The 7,861-nt window shown below is 43.7% G+C and overlaps 1 protein-coding gene across 4 annotated transcripts in view; it reads right to left on the bottom strand.

Moving 5' to 3' along the window:
- Window positions 1–1,654, bottom strand: part of LOC109921299 (sideroflexin-1) — a 54,979-nt gene extending 53,325 nt beyond the window's left edge. For 2 of the 4 annotated variants that reach the window (XR_007263403.1, XM_048603885.1), the window contains exon 1: window positions 1,540–1,650. The gene's annotated coding sequence lies outside the window, so the exon portion shown is untranslated. Of the gene's footprint in view, window positions 1–1,539 lie in introns of all 4 variants that reach the window. The other 2 variants (XM_048603888.1, XM_048603886.1) reach the window with 2 other exon arrangements.
- Between the last annotated feature and the right edge of the window lie 6,207 nt (window positions 1,655–7,861).

The following is a 7,861-nucleotide window of genomic DNA, read 5'->3' as shown; positions in this document are numbered from 1 at the left end:
TGATGCTGCTTGGCCTGCTGTGTTTATCCAGCTCTACACCTTGTTATCTCAGATTCTCCAACATCTGTAGTTCCTACCATCTCTGAACCATATTTATGCAAATCTCTTTAGCAGGGACATTAGCTTGTCAAAACAAAATACAGAAGCTATATCTTAAAATTGGGGGATATTTAAAAAGCAAAAATCATACATTGTGGAGGGAACATAATGATTGGCTAGAAACTACTTTTCCCCATTCATTTTTATTCTTGAATCAGTATATAAATTAAGAAAAATGGTCCATATTTAAAGTTACTTAATTTAAATTACTGTTTAAGCACCAAATTTCAATCTTACAGTGTTGATTTTCTTGCTTGATTTAACGTATTGGATTTTTTGATTGAAAACATTACCTGAATGCCATATTTAACAGAAATACACTGTAAAGCACACCCATAAATAACAAGCCATTTTTCTGGGAGCACCGCAGACCTTAATTCATGAGTTTCTGGTTAATGTTTAATTTAACAGATTAAAGAAGAGCCAAAACTTGTTTAGTCAGCAATCTGCTCGTCAGTACAGTATAAGTAGTGTTATAATGATACAGGTGTTCAGAGCTATCGAATAAGTCCCTCACTTTCAAACAGGTACAGAAACTGCGCGAGAGCTTCATTTAGAACGCAAATGCAGTGCTGCCTCCAGGGATACACTTTGGAAAAAGAAGTATCAATATGACACCAACTACCGCAAACATAAAGCTCACGCCAATTGTACATTTTTAAATGAAACCTTCCCAACATAATGTATAAACTTCAAGGATTAATGCTCCCCCAGGTACAACCATCTTTGGTGCAAGTCAAGGAATCTCCTCACCAGAACTATTTAAATAAACGATGTGCACTTCTATCCCTGTTTGCCGGAACGCCGAGGGAAATTTTTTAGTCAGCATATATTTCTGCGACACGTATGCAATCGCCATGTGAATGCTGGTGACACGCGTTAAAGTTAAATTGCTTGAACGGTTTCTGTCAGTCACATGTTTTATTACAACTGCCGGGGCTACCAGATGATGCCTTGCTCAGCTTTAACATGCAAAAAAAAACCCCGAAGCCATGCAGTTAATCTTTACCACACAGACACAGAGAGAAAGCTGCATTAACTCTGCAACCAGAGAATCAAAGCAGCGGGAAACCCTGGGGTAATGGCTCGTTTGATTTATTGACTGCACCGTTAGAGATCGACTTCAGTGACAATCAATCCCCAGCTCAGCTACCCTTTAGACCCAGTACACGCTCGGGGTTGAGGAGGGGGCAAAGAGACATCCTAAAAGAACCGGTTCCTCGGGAGACTGAGCTCCCACCTCTTGCTTCCCACCCCAACCCTCAACCCTCAAACCATCCATCAATCAATCACCCACCAAGCGTTGGTGAACTCCCCTTCCCCTTTCCCTTTCTTCTTCCTCTTCTCCCCGTGCCCTCGGGAACATCTGTTCATCCTACCCTAACCGACTCCTTTTCTCCGCGGCCAGGGGAAGCCCCGCTCTCCCTCAATCACTCTCACTCACTGACTGACTCCGTCCGTTCGTCCGCCGCCTGGCTCCAGCTCGAGAACGCGATTCACCCGGAAGTGTTGCAGCTGTCAGCGCGCGAGCCCGAATACTGCTGGAGCGCGCGACGCCCCACCCCCTTGCAAACACACGTGACACTAACGGCTGCAGCCACCTGTCCCACATGCCTGAAGGGGCTTATGGGGGGGGTGGGAGTAAGTCCCAGGGGTAAATGTTAACTGTCCAACTTTGACAAACAACGCTGGGGACCTGAGGGAATTAGTGTTTGGGAAAGAGAATAGAGCTGGCACGGTGGCTCAGTGGTTAGCACTATAGCCTTACAGCGCCAGGGACCCAGGTTCGACTCCAGCCTCGGGCGACTGTCTGTGTGGAGTTTGCATATTCTCCCCATGTCTGTGTGGGTTTGCTCTGGTTTCCTCCCACAGTTCAGAGATATGCAGGCTAGGTGGATTGGCCATGCTAAATTGCCCGTAGTACTCAGGGGGATGAGTCTGGGTGGGATGCTGCAAGGGTCAGTGTGGACTTGTTGGGCCAAAGGGCCTGTTTCCACACTGTAGGGATTCTATGATCTTTTAAAGTCGGGATGTTTTTGCTGCAGCTGTAGAGTACGTTGGAATTTCCATACCTGAAATTTTCTTGTACACTGTATGTTCTAAAGCTTGTGTGGGATCAGTCACTCCCAACTAATGAGTGCCAACACCAAATGTAGCTTTAAAAAAAAATCAACCTGTTCAAACGTGTTATGACTCACTTCTGGAATAGGTGAGAGTTGAACCTATGTTGTATGCCTTGTGGGATCAACCACACCGAACCAATGTTTCGGTAGAATACTGCTGCCAACTCTCCTCAACTTTTTTTTTAAAAGGTTAATTTGTACAAACATGCTATAGCACTCCTCTGGAGTCAGTGGTACTTGAACCTAGGCCTCTTGGCTCAAAGGTCACTGCCACTATGCCAAAAGAGCCCTAATCCTCCAGTCCACAACAAGGCTAAGGGCAGGATTGTGCAAAAGTGGTAGTCAGTTAACTGAACCAGTTATGAATCGATACAAGATGTTGTTTATTACATTTAGCAATAAGTACGAGTTACTTTGGCCAGTTAGATACTACTATCAGGAGACAGGGATCACTTGTCTTGACACCATCAGGATCTTGAGCTGGATTCCACCATTCTCCGCAAACAAGACTGCATGATATAACCACAGGAAGTGCTACACCTGCCCCTACACCTCCCTCCTCACCCCCATCCCAGGCCCCAAGAAGATTTTCCACATCAAGCAGATGTTCACCTGCACATCTGCTAATGTGGTATACTGCATCCACTGTTCCCATTGTGGCCTCCTCTACATCGGGGAAACCAAGCAGAGGCTTGGGGACCGCTTTGCAGGACACCTACGCTCGGTTCGCACTAAACAACTGCACCTTCCAGTCGCGAACCATTTCAACTCCCCCTCCCATTCCTCAGACGACATGTCCATCCTGGGCCTCCTGCAGTGCCACAACGATGCTACCCGAAGGTTGCAGGAACAGCAACTCATATTCCGCTTGGGAACCCTGCAGCCCAATGGTATCAATGTGGACTTCACAAGCTTCAAAATCTCCCCTCCCACTACCGCATCCCAAAACCAGCCCAGCTCGTCCCCGCCTCCCCAACCTGTCCTTCCTCCCACCCCAAGCCCCACCCCCATCTCCTACCTACTAACCTCATCCCGCCCCCTTGACCTGTCCGTCCTCCCTGGACTGACCTATCCCCTCCCTACCTCCCCACCTACACTCACCTCTACTGGCTCCATCCCTGCCTCTTTGACCTGTCTGTCTCCTCTCCACCTATCTTCTCCTCTATCCATCTTCTATCCAACTCCCCCTCTCTCCCTATTTATTTCAGAACCCCCTTCCCCTCCCCCATTTCTGAAGAAGAGTCTAGGCCCGAAATGTCAGCCTTCCTGCTCCTCTGATGCTGCTTGGCCTGCTGTGTTCATCCAGCTCTACACCTTGTTATCTCAGATTCTCCAGCATCTGCAGTTCCTGCTATCTCTGCATGATATAATCAATTAGGTGGAGTTTAATTTCAGAATCCTCACCTTATGTAACATTTTGGTGGTCTTGTTTTGTAGTGCAGTGGTAATGTCTCTACCCCTGGATTGGGAGGCCTGTGTTGAATAGAAAAATAGATTAAATAAAACAAAATGGAAATGTATTCAAGACATTTTAGAGAAGTTTCACTCAACTGATCCCTGGGATGGGTGGATTATGTTGTGGAGAGAGGTTGGACTGGCTGTGCCGGTATCAGTTAGAGTCTAGAAGAATAAGAGACAATCTTACTGAGATATGCAAGATCCTGGGAGCACTTGACAAGCTAAGTGCTAAACCTATGTATCCCCTTCTAGGAGAGACTAGAAGTAGAAAACCCTTAAATCAGTGATCTTCCATTTAAAATGGAGATTAGGAGATTTTATTTTGAGAGTCATAGTCTTTGGAACTCTTCCTTGAAGAGTGGTGAAGGCAGATTCATTAAGTGCTTTTCAGGCAGAGGTAGATAATGTTTGATTCCCTTGTTAGTCAATGATCAATTAGAAGTATGATGGAATGTGAAATTGAGGCCACAGTCCACTAATTTAGATGTTGTATGTTTTTTTAAAAAAACTTTCAGATGTAGTGGGAATCAGTTGTTCAGATAACTAGTTAGATTTGGTCCTGTAGACAGCACTGACTGCTAATCTTTGTTTAGTATTGTTGAACTTGATTGAGGCAGTGATATGGAATACTTAATTCTGGGAATTTAGTAAGTGAGTGATTTTGATGTAGTGGGGCAAGAAGTTATATCTGGCATATTCTTCTTAAAAAACTAAAAGGAGGCTCCCAAGAGACAGATAGCCTGGAAACAGCAAGGGCTCAAGAACCCAGAGATATTAATTAGGTGTGTGGAAAGGTGATTAGTGAGTCCTAATACACGAAACTGGGGCAGTAGTTTAAACTAGGGAAATGTGTGCATTAACGTATAGTGTAACTAGTTGAAACTCACTGCATATAACTGTTGAGCACTATTCGAGTTAAAACTTTATTAGTTAAAACTGTTACATAGGTCTCGTCGAGGGAGCGCAAAAAGAACATAACATAAGAACTAGGAGCAGGAGTAGGCCGTCTGGCCCTTCGAGCCTGCTCCGCCATTCAATAAGATCATGGCTGATCTTTTCGTGGGCTCAGATCCACTTACCCGCGTTCTCATCGTATCCCTTAATTCCTTTATTGTTCAAAAAAAACTACTTTTTTTAAAAAATGTTTACTGAAGTAGCGTCAACTACTTCACTGGGCAAGGAATTCCATAGATTAACAACCCTCTGGGTGAAGAAATTCCTTCTCAATTCAGTCCTAAATCTGTTCCCTCTAATCTTGAGGCTATGCCCTCTTGTCCTAGCTTCACCTGCCAGTGGAAACATCCTCTCTACTTCTGTCTTATCTATTCCCTTCATAATTTTATATGTTTCTATAAGATCCCCCCTCAATCTTCTGAATTCCAATGAGTATAATCCCAATCTACTCAGTTTCTCCTCATAAGCCAACCCCCTCAACTCCGGAATCAACCTAGTGAACCTCCTTTGCACCCCCTCCAGTGCCAATACATCCTTTCTCAAGTAAGCATGTAATCTGAGCAACTCTACCCTAGCAGTGCTCATCGTGAAGCAACAGACACAGCTGCCTTCCAACCAATAGGACAGTCTACTGAACCAATCCTTGGGCATTCAGTGAAGCAATGGCTACTTAGTGTCAGGTGGGGGATGGGGTGGAAGTGACGCTTCGCTGTGCTGTTACTGCTCTTTCTCTTCTGTTCCTGCCTCCCAAGACCAAATTCAGCCCATGGTGAGGAGCTGCCTGACTGCAGTGGAGAATGGCAAGCGTTAGTTTCATGGTCTTGCCTTGTTATGACCAGACCCGAGGGGAAGACAAGATTTTCCACGCTGTTATTTCTAGATTCTCAAAATTCTTCAGCTCTTGAGGCAACGTGAGCTAGCTCCCTGTTATTCTCCCATTCCCCTGGTTGGTTATAATGAGGTTATTTTAAAAAGGATCCCTTCTCTTGTTCCCAGACCCAAATGAATTTGCTTTAAACTGAGTGAATTTAACCAGCCTTTCTTGAATTAACAAAGTTAGTTTATTAATTAGTAAATGTGGGAAGAGTTGGTAATGCAATACAGATGCACACAGATTAGAAATGAGTCTAAAAATATAAAAGTTAAAAGAACAGATGTATTGATTGTGGTCTGATCTATTTGCAAAGTTCAGGTAGTTGCATAGATCATCATGGCCGTTGCAGTGGTGGTTACTGGTAATGTTGATAAGTGAATAGTTGTCTTCACAAACCTTAGTTTTGTGGATTGGTTGAGGTTTTTATTTTAAATAGCTTTCGATGTGATTGAATCCCAACATTCAGCATGTGTGAGAGAAGGAGAGCTTTATTGTCCTATTTCCTTTTTGACTGGTTTGCAGCACTGAGTGAGAGGGTGTTTGCCTATGGCACTAGGTAAATAGGCGATAGTTCTTTGATTGGAAATGTCAACTTTCCTACTCCTCTGATGCTGCCTGGCTTGCGGTGCTCCTCCAGCTCTATACTGTGTTATCTCTGACTCCAGCAGTGGCAGTTCTTACTATCTCTGATAGCTCTGTGACTTTGACTTTTATATCACACTAGTACTGAAACCCATGTAGATACATGAGTATTCAGTCTCATTAGTCCAGTCCAGTCCAGTCCAGTTGAGTTGAAACTGACTTTTTAACACTGTCCTTTTGTATTCCTGGGAGGTGAAATCAAGAGGTGGCTTTCTGACAAGAGGGATGAGAGAACCTTCTCTATCTCTTCTTTGTTCAGTCCCTCCGTGTTTAAAGTTTTCCTGACAATTTGCATGTGCTCCATTCCATTGGCTAAACACAGGACTTTGCTAGACAGTCACTGAATTTAAATCCTGTCTTTCTGTCTTGGTCTTTTTTTAAAAATATGGTTTTGAATTAAAAGTGAAATAACAATACTTTGGGGTTCTGATCCATCATCATGATAGCCCATTCTCCTAGTTTTTGGCCCTGCTTTTGCCTTTGCCAATTCTCCCAGATTCTCAATTCCTGATTTCTCAAAACATGTGGAACTTTGGCCTCAGTTGGACCATCTGCACACTTGCAACTGGTGAGGCATTGAACACACATGCGCAGATTCATTCTGGTTTAAGGACATCAATAAAGACAACATGGCTTCATGTCAGAGAAATCATACTTTGAGTTATAGAATCATAGGGTCATACAGCATGGAAACAGACCCTTTGGTTCAACTAGTCCACACTGACTATGTTCTCAAACTAAACTAGTCCCAAATGCCTGCATTTGGCCTATATCCCTCCAAAACTTTCCTATTCATGTGTTTATACAAATATTTTTTAAGTGTTGTTACTGTACTTGCATCCACCACTTCCTCTGGCAGTTCATCCAGACGTGAACCACTGTGCTTTTTAAAAAATAAGTTGCCACTCATGTCTTTTTAAAACTTTCTCCCACTCTAGGGAAAAGACCATGGTCATTCACCTTATTTATGTCTCTCGCGATTTTGTCAACCTCTATAAGGTCAACTCTCAACCTCCTATGCTCCAATGAAAAAAGTCCCAGCCTATCCAGCCTATTTTTATAACTCAAACCCTCCATTCCTGGCAACATTCTGGTAAATCCTTTCTGAACCTTCTCCAATTTAATAATATTCTTCCTATTGCAGGGTGACCAGACTGCACACAGTACTCCAGAAGAGGCCTCACCAATGACCTATACAGCCTCAGCGTGGCGTTCCAACTGTCATATTCGAAGGTCTGAGCAATGAAAGAAATCTTAGCCTGAATCCTTGTGATCTAACGTTACTAATTAATCTACCATGCAGAACCATGTCAAAGGCTTTACTGAAGTCCATGTAAATAACATCTGCTGCTCTGCCCTTCATCAATCTTTTTGGATGCTTCCTCAAAATCTCAATCAAGTTAGTGAGATATGGTTTCCCCGGCACAAAACCATGCAGATTATCCCTAATCAGTCCTCGTCTCTTCAAATGCACATAAACCCTGTGGTTGGTTCGCATGCCGAGCTGGTTCATTAGTTTGCAGACGTTTCATTACCCTGCTATGTAACATCATCAATGCAGCCTCCGATGAAGCGCTGTTGTGTTTTCCTGCCTGATATTTAAAATTTGTGGTCCGTTGGAGTTGATTACCTCATTTCCAGTATTTCTTTGCAGTGGTGTATATATAGAGTCTAATTCTACGTGTTTATTGATGGCCTTCTAGGCCACTAG

This window comes from Rhincodon typus, chromosome 12, assembly GCF_021869965.1.
Source record: "Rhincodon typus isolate 14 chromosome 12, sRhiTyp1.1, whole genome shotgun sequence".
NCBI lineage: Eukaryota > Metazoa > Chordata > Chondrichthyes > Orectolobiformes > Rhincodontidae > Rhincodon > Rhincodon typus.
Note: the sequence above shows the minus strand (reverse complement) of the source record. Positions and strands in the feature narration are given on the sequence as shown.